Raw genomic sequence first — 24,344 nt, 5'->3', positions numbered from 1 at the left:
CGGAGCGGCTGGGCCCGTGAGCCATGGCCGCTGAGCCTGCGCGTCTGGAGCCTGTGCTCCGCAACGGAAGAGGCCACAACAGTGAGAGGCCCGCGTACCGCAAAAAAAAAAAAAAAAAAAAAAAAAAAAAAAAAAAAAAAAAAAGAATTACTCTGGTTTTCTAGCTTCTGCAAGTGATTGGATGGTAGTGCCCATGAGATAGGTTAACATTAGAAGAGGAGCACATTTAAAATGAAGATGATGACTCTGCTATCAGACATGTTCGAATTTGAAGTACTCGAAGAACATCAAGTGGAGATGTCCATCAGGCAGTCAGGTATATGAATCTGAAGCTCAGCAGAGAGGATTGGTCTGGAGTTATAGTCTTGGGAGTCACCAGTACATAGGCTGTAATTGTAATCACGAGAATGCCTCTTAGGGAAAGGGTATAGAGTGGGAAATGAGAAAAGGGTCAAGAAAAGATCCCTGAGGAACCCCAGCATATGGAAGAATCCAGCAAAGGGGACTGAGAAGGAGTGATTAGTGGAGTAAGAAGAAAATTAGTAGACAGTGGTACCCCAGGATTCAAGAGAGGAAACTGTTTCAAAAAAGGAATTCAACTGTTAAGGCATCAAGCAAGAAGACAACAGAAATGTGTCCACTGGATTTGGCACATGGAAGTCTTCAGTGCCCTTCACAAGAGTAGTTTCAGTGGTGTGATAGAGATTCCATTTCAGATAGAGAAGCCATTTCAGAGTACACTGAAGAGTGAATGGGAGATTAAGAAGAGGAGTCAATGAGAATAGATAATTCTTTAGAAAAATTTTACTCTCAAGAGCCATTGAGAAATTGAGTGGTAGGTGGAGAGGAATATGGATCAAGTGAGGGCTTTTCAAAGATGATTGATACTAGAGCAGGCTTAGATGCTACTATGATCTATTAGAATGATCTATAATGAGAGATAAGGATGTAGGCAAAGTATCTGAAGATACTGGACAGGAATGGATGCAGAGTACAGGTGGAGAAGTGACCTTAAACAGCAGGCACTCATAATGTATAAACTCATTCTTAGGCACAGGCCTTATTGATAGAATGTCTCACCGTCTGTGGATAGGCAGAACATCAGGACATGAAAGTATTGTAACATTTAGACTCTTCTGGTGTTTTTTAAACCAGTATTCATTAATAAACATTAATAAAACAGTTGTGTCACCTTCAGAACAGGGAAATCCTCAAAACAACAAGGGACTTATTTGTCTTTCATTTAATAACTATTTTTTGAGTAAACTGTGCCATGCAATGATCTAAATGCTGGAAATAAAATAGTGAACAAGTCATACCTGATTATTTCTCTTATAGAGCTTAAAGTGTACTGGGAGAGAAGTATATTAAACAAATAATTGTAATACGGTGTGATAAGGGCTATGATGGGAGAAGTACTCTGTCAACACTTTACTTTATCTGGGAGTGGAGGAGTTAGGGTCAGAGGACTTCTAGAAACAGATACTAAGTTGGTATCTGAAAGATAAATAGGAGTTATCCAGAAGAATGGGGTCAAGAAATAGGGTGTGAGGAAGAGTTCCAGGCAGAGGTAACCGTATACATGAAGACTTTGACACCGAGGGAGTATGATGCAGTTGAAGAACATAAGGTCAGTGTGACTGGACTGCAGAGAGTGGGAGGCAAAATGGTGGAAGATGAAGCTGGAGAGGTAGCAGGGACCAGATTACACAGGGCCTTATATACTGTGTTTCGGATTCTGGTATTTATCTTAAGACCCAGGGGAAGACATAGCAGGGATTTAGGCAGGGAAATGAGCCTGACAGGATTTACATTTTGAAAACATTCTAGCTGCACTTCTGAGAATTGATCGGAGGGGGCAAGAGTGGAGGGATGGCTAAAAGAGTTGAGAGGCTATTGCAGTTGTTTGGATGAGAATTATGGTGACATTTGCTAGGATGGTAGGGGTAGAGATGGAGAGAAGTAGAAGTATTTGCAAATTAACAGCTCTTGGTAAAGAATTGGATGTGGAGAATGAGGGAGAAGAACGTGTCAATGATTCCTAGGTTTTTGGCTTGAACAACTGGTTGGATGAGGCAATGGCAGCTTTTACTGGGACAGAGAAGGCAGAAGAGGAGGCTGCAGATGATCAGTTTGGTTTTTTAGAAGAACTAACTCACTATCATCATTCTCTTACCAGATGCATCTGGTAAGACTCCAATCAAATAAAATTCCAAGAGTATCTGAAAAGCTCTAGTATTACTTTTATCTTCTTAATATCTTGAGTGCCTATGGATGGCTGAAGGGTTTAGCTTATGTTTTTTTGACTTACTGTGTTTGACCTTCATAATTCATTTAATTATACTTCTTTTTCTGACCTCATTATTGCTTTTTCTGAACCACTTCTACCAAACTAGACCAATGGTGCATTTATGTTCATGCTGAGTTCAACTCTTAGTAGGGACATGAATTTATAGTAGGGACGCTGTAGATGTATGCTTCTTATATTTTTAATATGGACTTTTTCAAACATATTTACCTAAGTAGATAGTAATAGATTAACATATTCTCACCAACTAACTTCAATAATTATCAATTTATAGTCAATTGTATTTAATCCATCCAAACAGGATGGACTTTAAAGAAATCACTATTATTCATAAAACAATTAACAATATTTCTTAACATTATATTTCCACTTAGTGTTCTAATTTTCCTGAATGCCTAATTTTCCTTTTACAGTTTCTTTGAAACGGGATTCAAATAAGTCCATACATTGTATTTTGTGGATGTCTCCTAAGTCTCTCAATTCATTGGTTCCCTGTCTCTGTTTTTATTTTTAAATTATTATTTCAATTTATTTGTTGAAGAAAACAGGTTGTTTATCCTGTAAAGTTTCTCACATTTTGGATTTTGCTGATCACATCTCTGACGTGTTGGTTAAAGTATTCTTTTGTTCCTTATACTTCCTGTAAACTGGTAGATCTAGAGCCTTGATCTGATTCAAGATTGATTTTTTGGGGCAGTAATATTTCATAAATGTTGTGTGTATTTCCATCAAGAGGTACAGAATATCTGGCTGAATCTCTTCTTTGTGATATTAGCGGTCATTGATAGTCATTACCTAGATTCATTATTTCATTAGGGGTTTATAAGATGGTGATATTCCAATTCTATAATTCTTCCTTCATTTACTAGTTGCAATATGTCTATAAAGGAAAAATTCCTCTCGAAAGCTATTTCATCACTCTGAGGGACAGCTTGGATTCCCTTAGCACCATCCTCCAAAGGTGACCAATGAATATATTTTTCAGAGTCATTATTACTCATGGGTTTTTAACATTTTTGATGTGTTTCAATTCATAAGTTCATTGCAGTTATTATTCTTAATGATATTCAAATTGGCATTGTAGCCCTTCTCAAGTTGGTTCCTGAGTGCTTTTGACACTACCCCAATCATCTTTGATAGCTTTCTTGCTTTCTGATATGATAATTAATAAAACCATATGAATAAATAATTTTAAATATTTATGACATGTTAAGTGCATGATTGTGGCTCTAAATTACCATTTAGTTATGCTTTGTATAACAGGATATAAACACTACCCTCGTCTCCAGTCTACGGAATGCTAAGTTGACACACAAGACAGTCAAAGCTTCCTTTCATTCAATATCTGACTAATTTATGGCTTTACAGAAAAATAAACAGCCAGCACATGATTTCATCTCCTAAACAAAGCATTTACACTTATCTAAATATGTTTTTTAAATGAGGTGGAATTTCTTCCTTCTTAAAAATATGTTTCTGGAACTACTAAAAAATTTGCATTTTCTAAATAGCTGATAAAAAACATTCCTCCATATTGTTGAAGAAGGGAGGCACTGGGACCACCAGTAAGACTTGGTTTAAGTATGCCAGTCAGACTTGACTTCTTTCCGTCCTGCTGCTGCATAAGAGGCCATGCTCTCCTTTTTTGTTTCTTCTTTTTTGCAGCCTTTAGTGTCTTGGTTAGCCACCCCAGTCCCAGTGGATTTCCCTTTTGCTCCTCCTTTCCCTCTTGTTTGCACATTTTTCCTGAAGGTTTATTCTTTCTTGTTGCCTTTTGTTTTTGGCTTAGTCTCAACTTTGGAAGGAAAAGGTTTGGCTACAACCTGTGAATCTCCCTTGGGCTCTTTCTTTACTGCCTCTTTAGCTGAATTGACCTTCTTCTTAGAAATCTTGGTGGTGGCTTCAGTGAGGAAGATGCGTGCCTGGGTGCCTAGGAGTCTTCACAAAGCTGGGCTACTTTGCTGCTGCCAATCCCATAGCCTGAACTCCTGGGGCCCAAGATGGTAGTGGATCAGATGTCTGCCCATTATTTTGATTTAATAGCAGGAATCTCTCTCTCTCTCTCTCTCTCTCTCTCTCTCTCTCTCTCTCTCATCATCCTCTATCACTATCATCTGTGTCCTCATCCCTCTCTCTCCCTTTTTAGGTAAGTGGTAGCATACTATACGTGCTTTTCTCCACCTTGTCTTTTTCACCTTAACAATATACCAGGAGATCATTCCAAAGTAGTATATAGAGTATATATTCCTCATTCTTTTTACAGCTACATAATACTCCTTAATGTGGATGTATTGCAGTTGATTCAAACAGTCCTTTATTGATGGACATTTGTTTTTTTTAACCTTCTGCTATTACATATAGAACTGCAGTGAATAATCTACTGCATATGCTTTACTGTTATTTTTGCCAGTGTATCCTTGGGATACATTCCTAGAAGTGGGATTACAGGGTCAAAGGGAAAAAGCTTTATGTAATTTTGCAAGATTCGACAACTTCCCCTCCATTGGGGTGATACTATTTTACATTCCCACCATCAAAGCATGAGAATGTCTGTTCACAGCCTCACCAAAGACTATGTGGTCAAACCTTTGACTTTTTGCCAATCTGATAAGTGAAAAATTATATCTTATTTTAGTTTTAATTTATACTTCTCTTATGAGTAAGGTTGAATATTATTTCATATATTTAAGAGTCATTTATATATCCTTTTCTGAGAACTGTCTTGACAGTTTAAAAAACATGTTCAATGTGTTTCAATCTGTTATAGTCTTTTTTTTTTGGTATAGTCTTTTTTTATGCTCAAGTTCTATCTTAGGCCAGTGGAAGACTCTTCAGGCTATCTCCTGTGTCCTTTTGACATGACCTCAGCATTCCTTTATTTTTTTACCCTAGTAATCTTTGACCGCTTCTTTGCTAAATGATATGACAAGATATTCTAGACTTATCCTGTACATTAAATGCCTGAGAATTGGCATCAGCCATTTCTCTAAGCTGCTGGAGGAATAATAATTCTATTTGCTAAGCCTCATATCCACATGCACATTCATAGCACTTATCATTACCTGACATTACAGTGTGTATTGTCTGATTCTTCCTCTATATTCTAAGAATTTAGAATGTAAGCTACATGGAGGGTTAACACTTTGTTTTGTTCACTAATGTATCTTGAACACCTAGAACAAAACCTGATATACAGAGGTTCTCAAAACCTGCTTCTTTCCATTTATCAGAGGTCATGATTGCAGCCCTCTACATGAGGAGATGGGTGATCATCCGGAGACTGAGCCCAGGAGTCACTATCATTCATTCGTTCATTCCCGTGTACTGAGTGGCTGGTATGTAACAGACAGTGTTCTAGGCAAGTTGGTAATGTTTGCATTAGGCCTGAGGCTCAGGCAAAACCTCTAGCCACACTGATCAGGCAGAAATGATTCCTCTTCAATGTCAAACTTGAGCTAAACTAATAGGGTCAAGTAACCACCTGGAATAAAAGGAAATGGTGGATGGGACTTCCCTGATGGTGCAGTGGTTAAGAATCCACCTGCCAATGCAGGGGACATGGGTTCATTCCCTGGTCTGGGAAGATCCCACATGCCACGGAGCAACTAAGCCCATGTGCCACAACTACTGAGCCTGTGCTCTAGAGCCCACGAGCCACAACTACAGAAGCCCGCAACAAGAGAAGCCACCACAATGAGAAGCCCATGCACCGCAATGAAGAGTAGCCCCTGCTTACTGCTACTAAAGAAAGCCCACATACAGCAACGGAGACCCAACGCAGCCAAAAATTAAATAAATAAATAAATAAATCTTAAAAAAAGGACATGGTGGGAGTATTTTCTTCCCTCAGGACTCTTCCTTCACGCAATGAAGACATGGCACCAAAGCTTCATACATTATGCAAATATATGTATATTTTACTTATTGTTTACATTTCCAGATGCTGTCTATGATAGCTGTATTCTATGTAGTTTACATCAAACTCATCTCTTTTATGTGAGAGGGAAATCAGAGTAGGCCAGGACTAATATTTGTTGAAGTCTTATTGTGTGCCAGACGTTTAAAAATAGATTTTCTCACTATATTTTGTATTATAGTCTCCTGGAAGATAAAGTAAGGAGGAAAAGAAAGCACATTTTTAAAAGACTTTATTTTTTTTAGATCAGTTACAGCACTTATTTTTTTTAAAAAGGAAATAGTATAAGGATTTTCTATTCTTTTCCTAGCTCCAGGAGGTAATTCATCTTACAACACAGAAGAGTCAACAGGTACCATTTGCAAAGGATTTCCCATTTATTCCTCACACCACTGTGGTAAAGTGAGGGATTTCGTCACATCCACTGAGAAGACTGAGGCTCAGAGAGGTGATAACATATAAAACTCTATCAGTCATTTCTAGATTAGAGCAGTGGTTCTCAAACTGTCTTGTGTCATCTGTATGACGTGTAAACACTAATTACTGGGCCCCATCTGGGTGAGGCCCAAGAATATGCACTTCCAACAAGTTCCCAGGTGATGCTGATGCTGCTGGTCCAGGGACCACAGTTGGAGAACTACTGATGTGAATAACAAACAAAAATGACATTTACTTTTTACGAGGATCTAGAGAGAGAATCACTGCGAGCTGAGAGGGCTGTTGGAGGTACATGGCCTGGGGTCAAAGCAAAGGGGATTCAGAGTGCAGTGTGCCCAGGCCCATGCTTTGCGCCATTGACTCAGACAGTGGCTGACACTACGTCACTCTCCTAAAGTGTGAGGGGACCAGTCACTGGTCCACAGGACTGTTCATGTGGCATTGTGATTTCATCACGTCTCCCGCCCTGGGGAGCCCTGTGGTTGAGGGATTAAGCACCAGGCTCCCAAAAATCTCCCTTGATCTTAAGAGCTATTCAGGTTACTTCTTATTAAATCCCTAATTCAGACCAGGCTATGGGAAGTTAGGAGAGGTGAAGTAAATCAGGGACACTGTCTTGTAAATGCCTGCTCAGTAGTGAAACCTGGAATTACAATAAAGCTTTCTCACTGTGTCCCGAAACTACCAGAGCTCTGAATGCTCTCATCTCCCTGTGCAGTCGATGGTGGCCAGGATATTACTTTTTGATCATTTTTTATAGTGAGCTGTATTACTTGTAAATGATTCTATTACTGAAAAAATTTAAAACGCCCTATGGCAAATAACAAAAGCAATAACATCCCAGCAAAGCTTGTCTGAAATGGTTAGAGTAAATATTTGCAAATTAGGGCTAATTCTCATGATATATGAAAGCATTCTCAGCAACCAGTATAGAGAGATGGACAAATGATGCCGTGGTAAGCAGCCTCTAAGACGGCTCCAATGAGCAGGAGCCTCCCTTCCTGAGCGGCGCCGGGAAGCCGGGGACCCCTTCCTGGAGCCCGGAGCCTGCGGCCCAAGCGCCCCCGGGGCCTTATTTATACTCAGCGCGCCTTTGTATGGAGAGACTCTGGCGGAGGTGCCGAGCGGTTCAGCGAAGCCAGACCCTGCTCCACTCCCAGGAAGAGGAAATTTCCACCCCTGCAGCTGTCTTGTGACTCACGCTGCCACCCCAACCAGTCGGAAAGAGTGGGAGTATTGAGTGTGTACTGTACACTGAATGTACAACAGGGGGTTAATCACACAAGCGCACCATACACGAAAACGCACTTGTATTTGAACAGTGAAAAGACCCTTAAACAAAGGTTTGATCTTGCCCTTTTACCCAGGCTTTTATGGGTTCCTGGCTGCACTCTTCTCATTCACAATGTGGGCTATGTTTCAGAATCTGAACCATGAGGTTCCAGAATATCGTGACCAGATAGTCCAGGACTTATGGTTTTTCCAAAGTCAGTGACTGCGTTGCAATATTCATTCAATCTGTCTGATCCAGATTCCTATAAAGGGTACATTGAAGACCTAAAGCCATATGACTTAGAAGAACAGAAGAATCTCACAGTCTGTCCCGATGAAGTGCCTTTTGAACACAGAAGTCCAATTTATGTTGCATGTCAGTTTTTTACTGTCTTACTTCAAGCATGCGGTGGTGTGGATGATCCTGAGTTTGGTTATACCAGAGGAAAGCCTTGTATTCATGTGAAAACAGAGTAATTGAATTAAATCCTTAAGGAGAATCAACTATAGAATGTATTTCGAAGGATGAAAGCACAGCTACTCTATCAACTTATCCTCCCAATGGAATTATAGGAATAAAATATTTTCCATATTATGAGAAAAAACTGCATGTGAGGTATCTACTGCCATTAGTTGACATCTAGGTCACCTTTGATCCTGCAGTACCGTAAAAGAAGTAACAGTCAAGTGAAAGGTAGATGGATTACCCAACCGAAAACACCAGGATGTTCTTGACAAGTTTTTAGGACGAGTTGTGTTCAAAATCACAGTGTGTGCATAGTAATGAATTAGGATATCTCCACAGACTAAATGTTATGTTGTCTGTCTTTATTTTGTATCAGCTGGACCTGCCATTCTAGAATTATGAGACCACCCTGGACAAAGGTAGGGTGGTACATGACACTGGGGTAACATCATAAGGTGCTTCTAGATCATAGTGTTCAATGTCCTTTGAAGTAACTGCCTGTTGCCTCTGCTGCCTTTTGAATCAGTGGACAGTCACCAGATAGGGACTGTGAACACTTGATTTGAAACATGTAGAATGGGGGTCTTGTCCTATTTTGATGTGGTTTAAGTGCCAAGTGTATAAACCTTAGTGTGCTGCCCTATATAAATATTTTATAGATTTAACACTGGTTAAGTGCCATATTTTCATGCCAGCAAAGTTTAGGCATAAAATGGTACCTGACCAACATCAAGTGACTTTATAGCTGCAAGAAATGTGATGTATGGAGAAGTTCTGTGAGGAAGAAAAAGGAAAATAAAAGTGAGTTTGAAAGGTTTTCTTGGTGTTTGTGTAAAATTATTTTTTACATGTTGAATTAGTCTGTGGATCTTTTTGATTAAGAGCACAAACTTTTTGTTGTAAAACATACAAAAAATGTAGTGATGGGATTGTTTTTAGTGGTGGAACTAAATCTCTTATACATTATTTTAGGCCATAGATGAAACAGCATTTTTAGGGTAGCCAGTATGAATATGCACCTAATTTTTTATGAAATTAAGTTCATAAGATTTAAATTGTATGATACTTTATGAAATATCTTATTACTGCTTTTATTTAGCAGACTGTGAACCCTAATAAAAAATATAAATTGTTAAGAACCTATTTAAAAATGAGCCCTGAGATGAGAACAGCTATAAAAAGATCATCATTTTGATTCTGTGTGTCATCTCTTTCTACGGACTTGATATGATTGTTTCTTTCAGTCTAAGTTATTTTTCAAAAAGCAAACCTGTGTTTTTTTAATTGAGTTATAATTAACATATAATGTTATATTAGTTTCAGGTGTACAACATAGTGATTCAATAGTTTATACATTATGAAGTGATCACCATAATAAGTCCAGTTACCATCAGTCACCATACAAACTTATAACAATATTATTGAATATATTCCCTATGTGTACATTACATCCAGGTGGCTTATTTATTTTATAGCTACAAGTTTGTACCTCTTAATCCCCTTCACCTATTTCGTCCAGTCCCCCACCCTCTTCCCCTCTAGCTTATGATGTCTGTAGAGGTGAAGCAATATATATCCACTAGTCCAGCACACAGAACCTAGGAAGAAGACATATTAAAGGGCCATGAACATGAGAAAGAACCACTTACTTAGGTCATCCATTTTCAAAATAAAGCGAGATTTGACAGTGACTCTTGATAGAGTCCCATTCCTTAAGTCTGTAATTGAGATTACTAAGTTAGAACATATGGATAGATTAAGTATCCAAGTGAATGAAAAGAAGTAAAGGGAAAATATGTATATAAATTGTGAAAAAAAGAGATGGCTCCAGTGAACCACGCTTCCTAGTATTCATGCACGTGCATGCGTAATCCTTGTACTTGAGTGTGGGCTGGGTTAAGAGAGAGAAATAGTGAAGCCTTGAATTTACTCTAAAGCTTTGTCCTTTGTGTCTTGAAGCTGCCTGGGCTCTGAGTGCTCTAATCTCTCTAGGGGCTGACACTGGATGCTCCCCAGGGTATTGCTCAATTTCTATTACAATGGACTGTATTATTTATTTATTTATAAATATACATAATATTTACCATTATAATCTTTTTAAAGTGCACAGTTCAGTGGTACAGTGCATTCAAATTGTTGTACAACCATCACCACCGTCCATCTCCAGAACTCTTTTCATCTTGTTCCATGCTCATTAAACATTAATTTCCTGTTCCATCAGCCCCTGGTAACCACTATTCTACTTTCTGTCTCTATGAATTTGACTACTCCAGGTGCCTCATGTAAGTGTAATCATACAGTATTTAGGGTGTGTGTGTGTGTGTGTGTGTGTGTGTGTGTGTGTGTGTGTCTTCTTTCATTTGGCATGTATCAGAATTTCATTTCTTTTTTTTTTTCCATTTCTTTTTAAGGCTGAATAATATTCCACTGTATGATAGTCATCCATTGGTGGACATTTGGGTTGTTTCCATCTTTTGGCTTCTGCTATTAAAGAAAACCAGAGCTGTATAGTAGTTAAAGTATTAAGAACAGATTTTATACAGGAACTATTGTAATAAGAGTAAAGAAACCTCAGATTATAACTGAGCTCAGTTCTGAGTACATCATGGGCAAATACAGGTTCATAGCCTAGGAGCAGAGTGGGGAGTCAGTGGATGGAAAATTGAAGCAGGGGAGGGATTCTGGTTAAACCAACCTGACCAGGGTTCTTGCTGAAGGCAGGCCATGGTGATCAGATATTGGGAGTGGGGGTTCTTGCTAAGTAGACTTAGCAGGATTTTTGTCAAAATTGGGCTATGCAAGGATGAACACAAGAGTCCAAAGGTTGAGACCTAGTTGAGAAAAAGGTTCAGAGGAACCCAACTAAAATTTGGTGAAGGAGAAAGTCTTATCAGTGTGAATAATACTGCTATGAATATTGGTGCACAAATATTTGTTTGAATCCCTGCTTTCACTACTTTTGGGTATATACCTATAAGTGGGATTGCTAGATCATATTGTAATTCTATTTTTAATTTTTTGAGGAAACTCCATACTGTTTGTCACAGCAGCTGTACCATTTTACACTCCCACCAGCAATGCACAAAATTCTAATATCTCCACATTCTCACCAACACTTGTTATTTTCTGCTTTAAAAAATATAATAACCATCCTAATGGGTGCGACTTCTATTTATTTTAAAAATAAACTTTATTTTGAATAATTTTATATATAACTGTATAACTTTAGTCAATAATATTGAAAAATGTAAAATACTTTGTATGGCAGGAAAAAAGAAAAGTTATGTGAAAAGTAGAGAGAAAATATTTGCAAACTCCATGGGGTTTATATTTCTGCTATGTTAGGCAGACTTACTAACCAACAGGTCAATGATGTCAACAGAAAATTCACTAGAGGACCAATATTTGTGGCTAATAAACATTAGCAAATAATAGAAGTCATATTAGTGAAATAAGCAAGTTGCAGAATTATATGTATAACATGATTATAATTTTGAAGAATATGTGCATTTTAGTATATTTTATGTAAATATCCGATTATATGTAATTATACATTAATAAATTACATAGAGAGAAACACACCTGAAGAATAGACATCTGTCTATTTTCAGTGAATATCTTTGGGTCAAGGACTGACGGTCAGGACTTCCCTGGTGGTCCAGTGGCTAAAAATCCGCGCTCCCAATGCAGGGGTCTGGGTTTGATCTCTGGTCAGGGAACTAGATCCCACATGCCACCACAACTAAGACCCGACACAGCTAAATAAATAAATAAATATTAACAAAAAAGGACTGAGGGTCAGGCAGATGGGATTATAGGATAATTTCAATTTACACATATACATATTTGCCTTGTTTGAAATTTATACTCAGGACAATTTATTAAGATAAAAATTACTAAAGAGCAAAAATATGTGACCCAACTGATGAAAATTATGTACTCATATGTTATGTTTTGGAAATGTGTTCACAATATACTTGTTTGTTGAGAAAAGAGTAGGTTAAAGCAATTGATTTGACAGTGTATCTGTGTATGTGTCTGTTTCTATGTCTCAAATGTCTTCACACATGCAGCTTTCTCTTCAACTCAGGCAGGAGGTTGATGTCTAGTTTTAGGGCTTAGAGACCGCTGAATGTCTTATATTCAGAGAGATTGCTGCCAGCGGGTGGTAAATTCTGCAAAGACCTGGCTGTGAGGCCAAGGCCAAGTCCCTTCTCCATTCTCTCCTCCACTTGCAAAGCCTCTGGTACCGAGACCTTCAGAATTGCAGCTCTGATTCTGATCCCTAGGCAGCATCTGTCTTCATATTTTTCTCTTTTCTAATGAAAAGCCATTTTTTTAGAGTAAACAAAATGTTATTTTTAAAGTTGCTTGTTAAGCAGTACATATACTTATTGTATATGTGCTTGAAATTGTGCTTGAAAGATTTTTTTAATATAAAAAGACTAAAAGGATATCTATTTAGTTTCATATATGCGTTATTCATAGATCTATCAACCTCTCTCTTGCCCCGCCCCTTCCCCCACCCCCAGTTTTCATCAAGGTCTGCTGACTGTCCACACTGTAGAGAAGGCCCCCTGGAAAAAGCAGGTGGTTTAAGCCCCCAAGTATCATACCACTGTAATGGCTTCCCAAACCTTCCACCTGCCTCTCTCCAGGCCACTTTACACACAGCTGCCCATAGTAGTTTCCCTAAAGTAGACCCTGATATAATTACACAAACGCTCTCAGAAGCAATCCACTACCTACCAAGAGAACTTCAAACTCCTTTCCCCAGCTTGCATTCTCTACCCCATGGATCCAGACTACGTTTCCAGTTTTGTCTCCCAAGTGCTCTGTGTTCTGGGCAACCTGCACTGTGGGCTACTCCCTACATTACTCCTGTGTTTGCTGTGTATCTCTTGAACTGGGTGGGGATCGATTTGCACAGACCTTGGCTCTCGCACCTACATGGTGGCATTACATACTTTGATCAACACTTTGGGGGAGAATTGTTATCCTCATTTTAAAGTTGTGGAAACTGAGTCTTGGGGAGAGTGAGAACCAGCCTTGTCTTTGGGAAAGATACTTGATTTACAGAAGTAAGATACCCACTGATAGCTTGGTAGTGATAATAAACTGTATTATTTTGCTCTATAACAAAGAGGAATGGATATGGTGCTAGTAAGTGCCTGATATGGGTAATATTAATTATATTTTTTCCTAGAATTTAAGTGATACCTCTTTTTCTTTTGTAGAACATTTGGAAAATACATTAAAACAGAAAGAGAATAGGAATAAACACCCTGAATCCTACACCCTGAACAACCCATCCCTTTCTAGGATTTGCTGACATCTAGTGGTAGAGCCAAGAATATCAAGTGACCTATAAATGAAGATAGGTCGAGATGGGGTAAAAACATTTCCAGGTTTCCTGAATCCAGTCTGGGTTCTTACCCTGACTTGACATGCACAACTTCCCAATTTTACCACATTTACCCTTTTAGATGATGGAATTCCAGGGATCAAGATTGACTATGTTATAGTTGCTTGGAAGTGACACATGCATGTGGGTGCCAGTTCAACTTCTTTTGATGAGATGAGGAAAGGGAGATAAAAACCCCTACCTTGTGTTAAAGGGCTGAAGTGTAGGACTGACATCATTAGGTTTCCAACGCAGTGATATATAGACAGAAAAGCACAGGCTTCGAAATCACAGATGGAAGTGGGGAATGCAGGTAAGGGATCAAATATTTTAGGAGCACTTTATGTCAGACAGTGTGGTAAAATTATTTGTATTAGAGTTTAATAATGCCTAGGACACATTTCATAATCTCTAGGGTGACCACTGAAATAATAGTAAAAAATGTATAATTAACAAGGTAATAGAGAAGGAAAATAGAATTTAAAAATATTAAGCAATCCAAAAAAGGGCAAGAGAAAAGAGAAAGAACAATATAGAACAGGCAGAACAAATATGGTAGAAATCAAATAGTAAGATGGTAGATTTAAGCCCAAATATACCACAAATTTACAGGTGAACAGCCTAAACATTCCAATCAAAAGACAAAACTTGTCAGACTGGATTAAAAAAATAACTATTTGTTGCTTAGAAAAGATTCACCTTCAATACGAAGCCACAGAAGTTTGAAAGTAAAAGGATGGAAAAAGATATACCATGCAAATATTAACAAAAGAAATCTGATGTAGCCATGGCAACATCAGATAAAGTAGATTTTAAAGCAAGGAGTATCAGTAAAGACAAAAAGGGACATTTCACGTTGTTAACATTTTATTTTATATGTATATATATCCATCTAGAATTTTCCCTGTATGTTTGTATATATGTGTATATACATATGTATTTGAATAAAAAACCCATAATATACATATCATCTTGTTACTTATTTTTACTTAAAAATAATGTATATCATAAATATATTTCCATTGAAAAATTTTAGTTCTGTTATAGTTTTTAAAGACTACACTGTACTCTATTATATGAAAGTATCATGATTTCTTTAACCTATCCCCTACTGGATATTCAAGTTGTTTAGAATCATAGAATTATAAATAACTCTGCAATGAGCATCTTTATGAATACATGTTTGGGCATTTGTTTTCTCATTTCTTTGGGATGCTGTTCCAGAAATTAAATTCTTGGGTTCAAAGGTATACACATTTTAAAAACTTTCTAATACACATATTCATTCAAAAAATTGTACTAGTTTATACTCCAGACAATTATGCAAAGGAGTATTCATTTGTCTACCTGTATACAAATACAGAGAATTATAATTCTGGTGAGAAAACATAATATTTCACTGTTGTTTGAATTTGCAGAATTTAATCACTGGTGAGGTTGACTATTTTTTTTTAAAGTAAGCTTTAGGAGATGTAACAGACAGAAAAGTGCACAAACCATAAATGTACACCTTGATAAATTTTCACAAAATGAAGATATTTGTGTGGCCAGAACCCAGATCAGGAAAGAGAACATTACCAGCACCCCGGAAGCCCCAATGTTATCCCCCTCTAGTCACTAAACCCTCTCTCCCTACCAAGAATAACCATTATTCAGACTTCTAAAAACATAGAGTAGTTTTGCCTGTTTTTGAATTTTATCTAAATAGAATCATCCACTCCATGCTATGTTGTGTCTGCCTTCTTTTCACTCAACTTTATATTTGTGAGATTCATCCATGTGGTTGCATACAGTTTCAATTTGTTCATTATCGTTATTGTATAGTTCCATGGCAGAATTGTCATGGGAGATTTTGAACAGACTTCTCTCAGTATAAAATCAGACAAAAATCAATAAGAATACAAAATATTTGAATAGCACAATTAATAATCTTAACATAATCAACAAATATAGAACCCCATACTCTAATACAGCAGAATACACTTTCTTTCTAGGTACGGATGGAACATCTACAAAATCTGACTATGTGAAGGACATAAAAAAAGTCCTGACAAACTCTAAAGATTGAAATAACACAAAATATGTTCTCTGACCATTGTGAAATTAAGCTAGAAATCAATTAAAAATAAATTGGGAATTGTTACATGTTTTGAAATTAAGTAATACATTTCTAAATAACCTATGTGTGTGTCAAAGAAGATATAAAAATGGAAACTAGAAAGTATTTTGAACTGAGCATTAATGAAATTGTGACATATTAGAATTTGTGGGGTGCAAAATCTCAGGAGACCTTTTCTTGGATTAGAAATTGACAAGCTGATTTAAAAATTTATACAGAAAAAACAAAGGGCCTAGGATAGCCAAAACAGCTTAGAAAAAGAACAAAATTGGAGGTCTCACACTACCTGATTTTGAGACTTAAGTATAGTCATCAAAAGAATGTGGTTTTGGTGAAAGGATAGGTTTATAGATCAAAAAAACTGAATAAAGAGTCCAGAAACAGACCCACACATGTGGTCAGTTGATTTTTAGCAAAGGTGCCAAGGTAATTTAGTGGAAAAAGAGTAGTCTTTTTAACAAATGATGCTGAAACAATTGGCAAGCCATATGGAAAAAAAAATAAACCTCACACTTTACACAAAAATTAACTCAAAATGTATCATCTACCTAAATGTAAGGGCTAAAACTATAAAATGTCTAGAAGAAAACGTAATAGAAAACCTTTGTAATCTTGGGTCAGGTAAAAATTTTCTCTAGGACAAAGAGTACAAACCATAATGAAAAAATAAATTGGATTTATCAAAATTAAAAATTACTGCTGTTTGTAAGAGGCTGTTAAGAAAATGAAAAGCCAAATCATAGACTGGGATAAAATATTTTCAAGTCAACATAGCTAATATAATTCTGGCTTGTATCCAGAATATATAAAGAACTCTTACATGTCAATAATAAGAAAAAACAACCCAATTTAAAATTGTGGGCAAAAAATTAGAATAGCCATACCTATTACAATGACTTTAAAAAATTGTAATGGAGCAGGACCCTATGGGGCCTCCCCAGGACATGCCCCACACCTCCATATCTTGTTTGTAGAAAAACTTTAGCCTCCTAGGCCTTCCCCAAGTTCCAAAGAATAAATGTAATCAGAAAAGTGAGAAACTTCAGAAACAAAGGAAAACAGTCAAACAAGACAAAATAATAATAGTTTAGCCATTACACAAAGTCAAGGACCTTTAGTTCCTCCTCAAGGAATGTAGATAATATTCTGAGCCACAACCTTTGAGCTGTTTTGCAGATATTGAAACCCCTACCAGGTGGGAGAAAACTGCATACTGCCTGCAAGCATGTAGACCCCAGATCGGTGGGAACCAGAAGGCTGATGATGTTGACTCCTGATTACCTCATCACCAACCAATAAGAAGAATGTCCACGAGCTGATCGTGCATCCTGCAACCCTCTTCCTCACCCTGTCTTTAAAAATCTTTCCCTGAAATACATCGGGGAGTTTGGGTCTTTTGAGCATTAGCTACCTCGATTCCTTGCTTGGCATCTTGCAATAAACGCTGCACTTTCCTTCACCACAATTGGGAGTGAGTAGATTGACTTTACTGCATGCAGGTGAGTGGACCCAAATTTTGTTCAGTTACAAAATGACAAAACCGAGTACAGGTGAGGATTTGAGCAACTGGAACTGTCACATAATTCTGGTGGGAATGTAAAATTGCACAGTCACTTTGGTAAAACAGTTTTTTAATAGAAAATCAATGATCCCACTCCTAAGTATATACCCAGGGAGGAGTAAACAAAGATTTGTATGAAAACATTTATAGCAGCTTCATTGGTAATGGGCTCAACTTGGAAGCAACTCAAACGTTCATCAACTGGTGAATGGAAAACAGATTGTGCTACATATATACAGTGCAATGCTAAGCCATAGAAAAGACTGAACTATTAATACAAGTAAAAACATATATAAAGCTCAAAAGCACTATCTTAGAAACTCAGACACAAAAGGCTTATTTCACTTATATGGCTTTCTGAAGAAAGCAAAACTGCAAGAACAGAAATCAGATCAGTGGTTTCCAGAGGCTGAGGTTGGGGAGAGAGAATTGGCTATAAAGGGCACAAAGGAAATTTTTAGGGTGATGAAAATATTCTATATCTTGATTGTGATGGTAGTTACATGACTGCATACATTTGTCAAAACTCATAAAACTTTACATCTAAAATAACTGAATTTTACTGTGTGTAAATTTTACTTTGATAAACCTGAGCAAACAAACCTGTGAAATTAATAAAGGCTGGAAATAAACCATCAAAACATCTATCTCAAGCAGCTAGGGGAAAAAACTCAATTAAACTGGGTTAAGCTGGTGATGATATAATTCCTATTTTCTAAAGTTATGTTTTTCCCCTTATGACTGGCATCTGATGATTTAGGCATGTATTGATAATCCTTGCCTAAATCAATTATTTCATTGGGGATCACAAAATGATGATTTTTGAAACCTATCATTCTTATATGCTTATTAGTTAATGTTCTTCTAATCTGAAAGAAAGTGTTTTCCTTCATTAACAGGGCTATTTGGTTACTTGAAATATAGATCTTACTGGAAAGGTAGGCAAATGCTTAATTCCCTTCCTCTAGTGCAACTGATTTCTCCCAAGAATGCTCTGCCTTAGTTTTGCTCAGTCTTAGTTTTGCTCAGTCCAGCAGCTTTAGAAAATTTAAGAAATTCTGTTTCAGTTCAAACTGTTACTTCAGGTGTTATTTTAAAAAAGAACTGGTTTGACTGGATAGTACTAAATTTATAAATTAATTTGAGGAAAAACAGCACAGAATAGTATGTACAATAAGATTCTTGCCTTTAACCAATATACCCTCTTATAGATCCAAGTACATATGGGCATTAAATATATGGTAAAAGTTCTACTTCAAAACAGTGGGAGGAAGGATAGGTTCTTCAATAGATGCTTTTGGGAAGTTGGATATCCATTTGGAAAAAAAAATATCAGAGAATTATCTCATGCCAGTTATTAAGTTCCAAATGGATTTTTAAAACATAATAGTATTATACTATTTTTCATAAACTTTAGCTGGGGAGGAAAAAAATCCATAAATGACTCTCTCACACCACACACAAAAATAAATTCAAAATGGATTAAAAGACTTAAATATAAGATCTGAAACCATAAAACTTCTAGAAGAAAACATAGGCAGTAAGCTCTTTGACATCCATATTAGTAATATTTTTATGGATATGTCTCTTCAGGCAAGGGAAACAAAAGCAAAAATAAACAAATGGGACCAAATCAAATGAAAAAGCTTTCGCAGAGCAAAGGAAACAATCAACAATACAAAAAGGCCACCTACTGAATGGGAGAAGATATTTGCAAATGGTATGTAGACAAGGTGTTCATATCCAAAATTTACAAAGAACCCCTACAACTCAACATCAAACATACAACTCGATTAAAAAATGGGCAGAGGATTTGAATATGCATTCTTTTCCCAAAGAAGACATACAGATGACCAACGGGCACATTAAATGGTGCTCACCATCACTAATCATCAGGGAAATGCAATCGAAACCACAATGAGATATCACCTTATACTCATTAGGATGGTTATTATCAAAAAGACAGGAAATACCAAGTGTTGAGGAGGATGTGGAGGAAAGGTAACCCTCATGCACTGTTGGTAGGATTGTAAATTGGTGCAGCCACTATGGAAAATATTATGGAGGTTCCTCAAAAAATTAAAAGTAGAACTATCATATGATCCAGCAATTCCACTCCTGGGTATTTATCCAAAGAAAACAAAAACAGTAAAAGACATATGCACCCCTATGTTCATTGCAGCATTAGTTATAGTAGCCAAGATATGGAAGTAACCTAAGTGATGAATGGAAAAAAGAAGATGTGGCATATATATATATATATATATATATATATATATATATATATATATGATGGAATATTACTCAGTCATTAAAAAGAATGAAATCTTGCCATTTGTGACAACATGGATGGACCTAGAGGGTATTATGCTAAGTGAAATAAGTCAGAGAAAAACAAGTACTGTATGATTTCACTTACATGTAGAATCTGAAAAACTAAACAAATGAACAAACATAAGAAAACAGAAACAAAGTTATAGATACAGAGGTTGTTGCCAGAAGAAAGGAGGGTGGGTGGAGGAAAGTAGGTCAGGGAGATTAAGAGGTAAAAACTTCCAGGTGCAAAATAAATGAGTCACAGTTATGAAATGTACAGTGTGGGGAATATAGTCAATAACTATGTAATTATTAATTTTAAAATTAAAAATTCCATAAATGAAAAAAACAGTTCATTTGATCACATCAAAATTGAAAACCTTCAGTACGTGGAAAGACAACATAAACAATATCAAAACAAGCTACAAAGTGGGAGAAAATATTTGTAACATAATAAAGAGAGAAACAAGTTCTATCCACACTAAATACAGCTCTTCTGCAAAGACAATAAGATAAAGATAATACAACAGAAAAATAGAAAAAGGATGTGAGCAGGCAATTCATAGAGCTATGTATGTCCAACACACATGTGAACAAATGCACAACCTCACTACTTAAAAGCAAAATGTAATCTACAACACTGCTATACCACTTCTCAGTTTTCCAATTGGCAAAATTTTCAAAGATAAGTTTTGTAGTATTGTTTAATATTATTCAAAATTAAAGAAAACATAAATGTCCATCAGTAGAGGAATAGGTAAATAACCATGCTATAGCCACACTATGGAATACAATACAACAGTTAAAAAGATCCACATTTACTGACATGTAAAGAGCTCCAAGATACATTGATGAGCAAAACCCATCAAGTTTTGAAACATATGTACAATATGATGCCCCCCAACAGTATTTCTGTAGGTACACATATGTGTACTTAATTCATAGAAAAAGGTCTGTTGTGCTATACCCAAACTAATAAGGCAACCCTCTCTGGGGAAGAAATTGGTGTGTACTGAGGTATAGTTTATATGCAATATATCACACGTATCTTAAATGTTCAGTTTTTAGAGTTTTAACAATTGTGTATAACCATGTAACTACCACACAAACCAAGATACAGAATATTTCCATCACGCCAGAAAGATCCCTTGTACCTCTTTCCAGTTAATTCCCCTCTATCTCCCAGACAACCACTTTCTCATCTTTATCATCACAGATTAGTTTTGTTTGTTCTCTGTTTCATATAAATGGAATGCTATAGTACTCCTTTGTGTCTGGCTTCTTTCATTCAGCATACTGCTTTTCAGATTTATCCATCTTGTTGCATGTATCGGTATTTCATTACTTTTTATTACTGAGTGGTATTCTATTGTATATACATACAACAATTTGTTTATCCTTTCTCCTGTCATTTTCTGTTTTAGCCTATTATGAATTAAGCTAATATAAACATTCATGTGCAAGTCTTTGCGTGGACATATGTTTTCATTTTTCTTTACTAAATACTCAGAAGTGAAACTGTTGGTTTGTAGGGTAAGTGAACATTAAACTTTGTAAGAAACTGCAGAAAAGTTCTCCAAAGTGCTTGTACCATTTTACACCCCTAATGGCAATATATTAGAGTTCTGGTTTCTCCATTCTCACCAACATTTGGTGTTGTTAGTCTTTGGCTTTAGCCGTTCTAGTGGGTGCGTGGTGATATCTCATTGTGGTTTCAATTTGCATTTCCCTGATTACTAAAGATGTTGAGGATTGGGTATCTTCTTTTGTGAAGTGTCCATTTAAGTTTGTGCCCAATTTTACGTTGGGTTCTCCTTTTGATTGTTCATTTGTATGTCTTTACATATGCTGGATAAAAGTCCTTTGTCAGATATATGAACTGCATATATAATTTTTTCCAAGTCTGTGGCTTGCATATTCATTTTGTTAATAATGTGTACAGATGAACAGAAAATTTATATTTTGATAAAGTCTACCTTTCTCTTTTATTATTAATGCTTCTTGTATCCTGTCCAAGACATCTTTGCCTACTCCAAGGTAATGAATATGTTCCTCTATGTTTTCTGCTAGAAATCTTACAACTTTGGCTTGTATTTTTAGTGGAAAAGTTTAAAAAGTAAAGCTTTTACTTTTAGCTAGGAACGTGGAAAGAGGCAATGGTTCCTCTGAAGGAGGCAATGTGGAACAGGCTATCACCTTCATTGGTTATTGAACAGGCTATCACCTTCGTTGGTTATTGAACAGGCTATCACCTTCATTGGTCTATTCAGGTTTTCTACTTCTTGAGCCAATTTTGATAACTTATATGATCCATTTTGTCTGAAATTCAAATTCAGTGGTAAAAAATTATGATTTGCTTTTAGAGCGAATGAATATTGGAAATCAAGACTTACTTTAGGAGACGGATCCAAAAAAATATTGCTGTGATTTATGTCAAAGAGTGTTCTGCTTATGTTTTCCTCTAGGAGTTTTATAGTATCCAGTCTTACATTTAGGTCTTTAATCCATTTTGAGTTTATTTTTGTATATGGTGTTAGAGAATGTTCTAATTTCATTCTTTTACATGTAGCTGTCCAGTTTTTCCAGCACCACTTTTTAAAAAAATTAGTTAATTAATTAATTTATTTTTGGCTGTGTTGGGTCTGCGTTGCTGTGCGTGGGCTTTCTCTAATTGTGGCGAGCAGGGGCTACTCTTCGTTGTGGTGTGCGGGCTTCTCATTGCAGTGGCTTCTTTTGTTGAGGAGCACGGGCTCTAGGCACGCGGGCTTCAGTAGTTGTGGCTTGAGGGCTCTAGAGTGCAGGCTCAGTAGTTGTGGCACACGGGTTTAGTTGCTCCGCAGCATGTGGGATCTTCCCGGACCAGGGCTCGAACCCGTGTCCCCTGCATTAAAAGGCGGATTCTTAACCACTGTGCCACCAGGCAAGCTCCAGCACCACTTATTGAAGAGACCCATTTATATATTTTAATAAGACATGTATGTGTAATGTATAGAAAAGCATTTAACACAGAAAATTTATAAAAAGGGGAGGTAACTGTGCTTTGATGAGGACAGTGGTGTTAAAGCTGTACTAGTGCTTTTTCTGGGTTTGAATCTTATACTAGAATGTATTCTTGCAGAATTTCCATGCAATTACAAATAAACAAATAGTTTAATAGAAAATAAGCAAACAGTAAAATACCTTAAGTATCTTTCCATCAGGATACGTAGATCTAAATCTTTTTATCAGCCGTATTGCATAAATTTAACCTAATTTATTTAATGTTTTCCCTATTGATGGACTTTTTATGTTGCTTCGGTTGTTTTAACCTTTGCAAGCACTGCAATAGATATCCTAGTATATGAATCTTTGTGAAACTGTGTAAGTATCAGGCTGGCTAAACTCCTAGGAATAGAATTGCTCAGTCAAAGAATTTGTGGGATATTATATTTATCATATAATAGATTTTGCCAAATAGCTCTCTGTAAAACTGTTGCATCACAGTATCTGCTTCCAACAGAGCGTGGGAGTGCCCATTTCCCCATAAACCAGTCAATAACATTATCAAATTTCTAAATTTTGGCACTCCTAAATGAAACATGGCAACACATAGTTGTTTCGATCTGCATTTCTTTGAAGTTGAGCTTTTCTTCATATGTTTATCCGTCATTGGTATTTCTTTTCTGCAAACAAATCCATTTGCATCTTTGGCATGCTTTCTATTGGCTTACCATTTTATTAATGATTTGTAAGAGTTTTTAGATTATTACAAATAAGCTGTTTGACATCCTATCCTCATGAGTTTGTGTTTTTAAGTTTACTAAAATTTTAAATGTCTTCATAATCAATTTCTAAATGTTTCCCTCTGATGAGGAACATAAATTGGTCACAGTCGATTGAGTTCTGAAAAGCCATTAGTAAGGGTCTAAGGCACTCTGGGCTTCCTGTTTCACCTCCTAGAGGGGCCTCCCCCACACAGGGGCCCCTCAGGCAGGGAGCTTCCTGCTGGGGTGTCAGATTTCAACCTAAGAAAGAGGCTGCCTGAAGGGTCTATATTTAGAGTATGACTCCCCAGCAGGGGCAGCTGGATGTCTGGGGACTAAGTTATGCATACTTTGTCCCTGAGTTCTGGGATTATTCTGAGGGGTTTGTATGGGTGGTGCAGTGAAACTGTAACAGAAGGCAGGGACTTCCCCCTGGCGACTGCTTGGGATCCTGTAAACTGGTTTTTGTGAGAGAAAAATGACATGGATTTCAGGAGTATTGCCCACAGATCCATAGTCAGCCACAGACCTTACCCCCTATCTCTACTGAAAGATGCTGAACACTGTATGCCCCCGCTGCTAGGGTTAGGGTTAGGTCCCAGCTGCTATGGGGACATACAGTGCATGAATGGCAGATAGTGGAGATATCTCACCAGTGTCATGATCTAATGAAAATCCACCTGTTAAGCTTCATTTCCATTAGTGGGATAGCACAGTTGGTCCTTTCCTGGGTGTGATGAGACTGATTTGATCACACGCGTATGTAAAATCCCAATAAAACTCCTTGAGTGGAAAACAGGT

General features: G+C 36.9%; 1 pseudogene; it reads left to right on the top strand.

The window, feature by feature from the left end:
* The first annotated feature begins 258 nt into the window (after positions 1 to 258).
* Positions 259 to 8,715, top strand: LOC101333686 (sodium/potassium-transporting ATPase subunit beta-3 pseudogene; annotated as a pseudogene).
* The last annotated feature ends 15,629 nt before the right edge of the window (positions 8,716 to 24,344 follow it).

The sequence above is a fragment of the Tursiops truncatus genome, chromosome X (genome assembly GCF_011762595.2).
Source record: "Tursiops truncatus isolate mTurTru1 chromosome X, mTurTru1.mat.Y, whole genome shotgun sequence".
In the NCBI taxonomy this organism is placed as follows: Eukaryota; Metazoa; Chordata; class Mammalia; order Artiodactyla; family Delphinidae; genus Tursiops; species Tursiops truncatus.
This window is presented reverse-complemented; position numbering and strand designations above follow the sequence as displayed.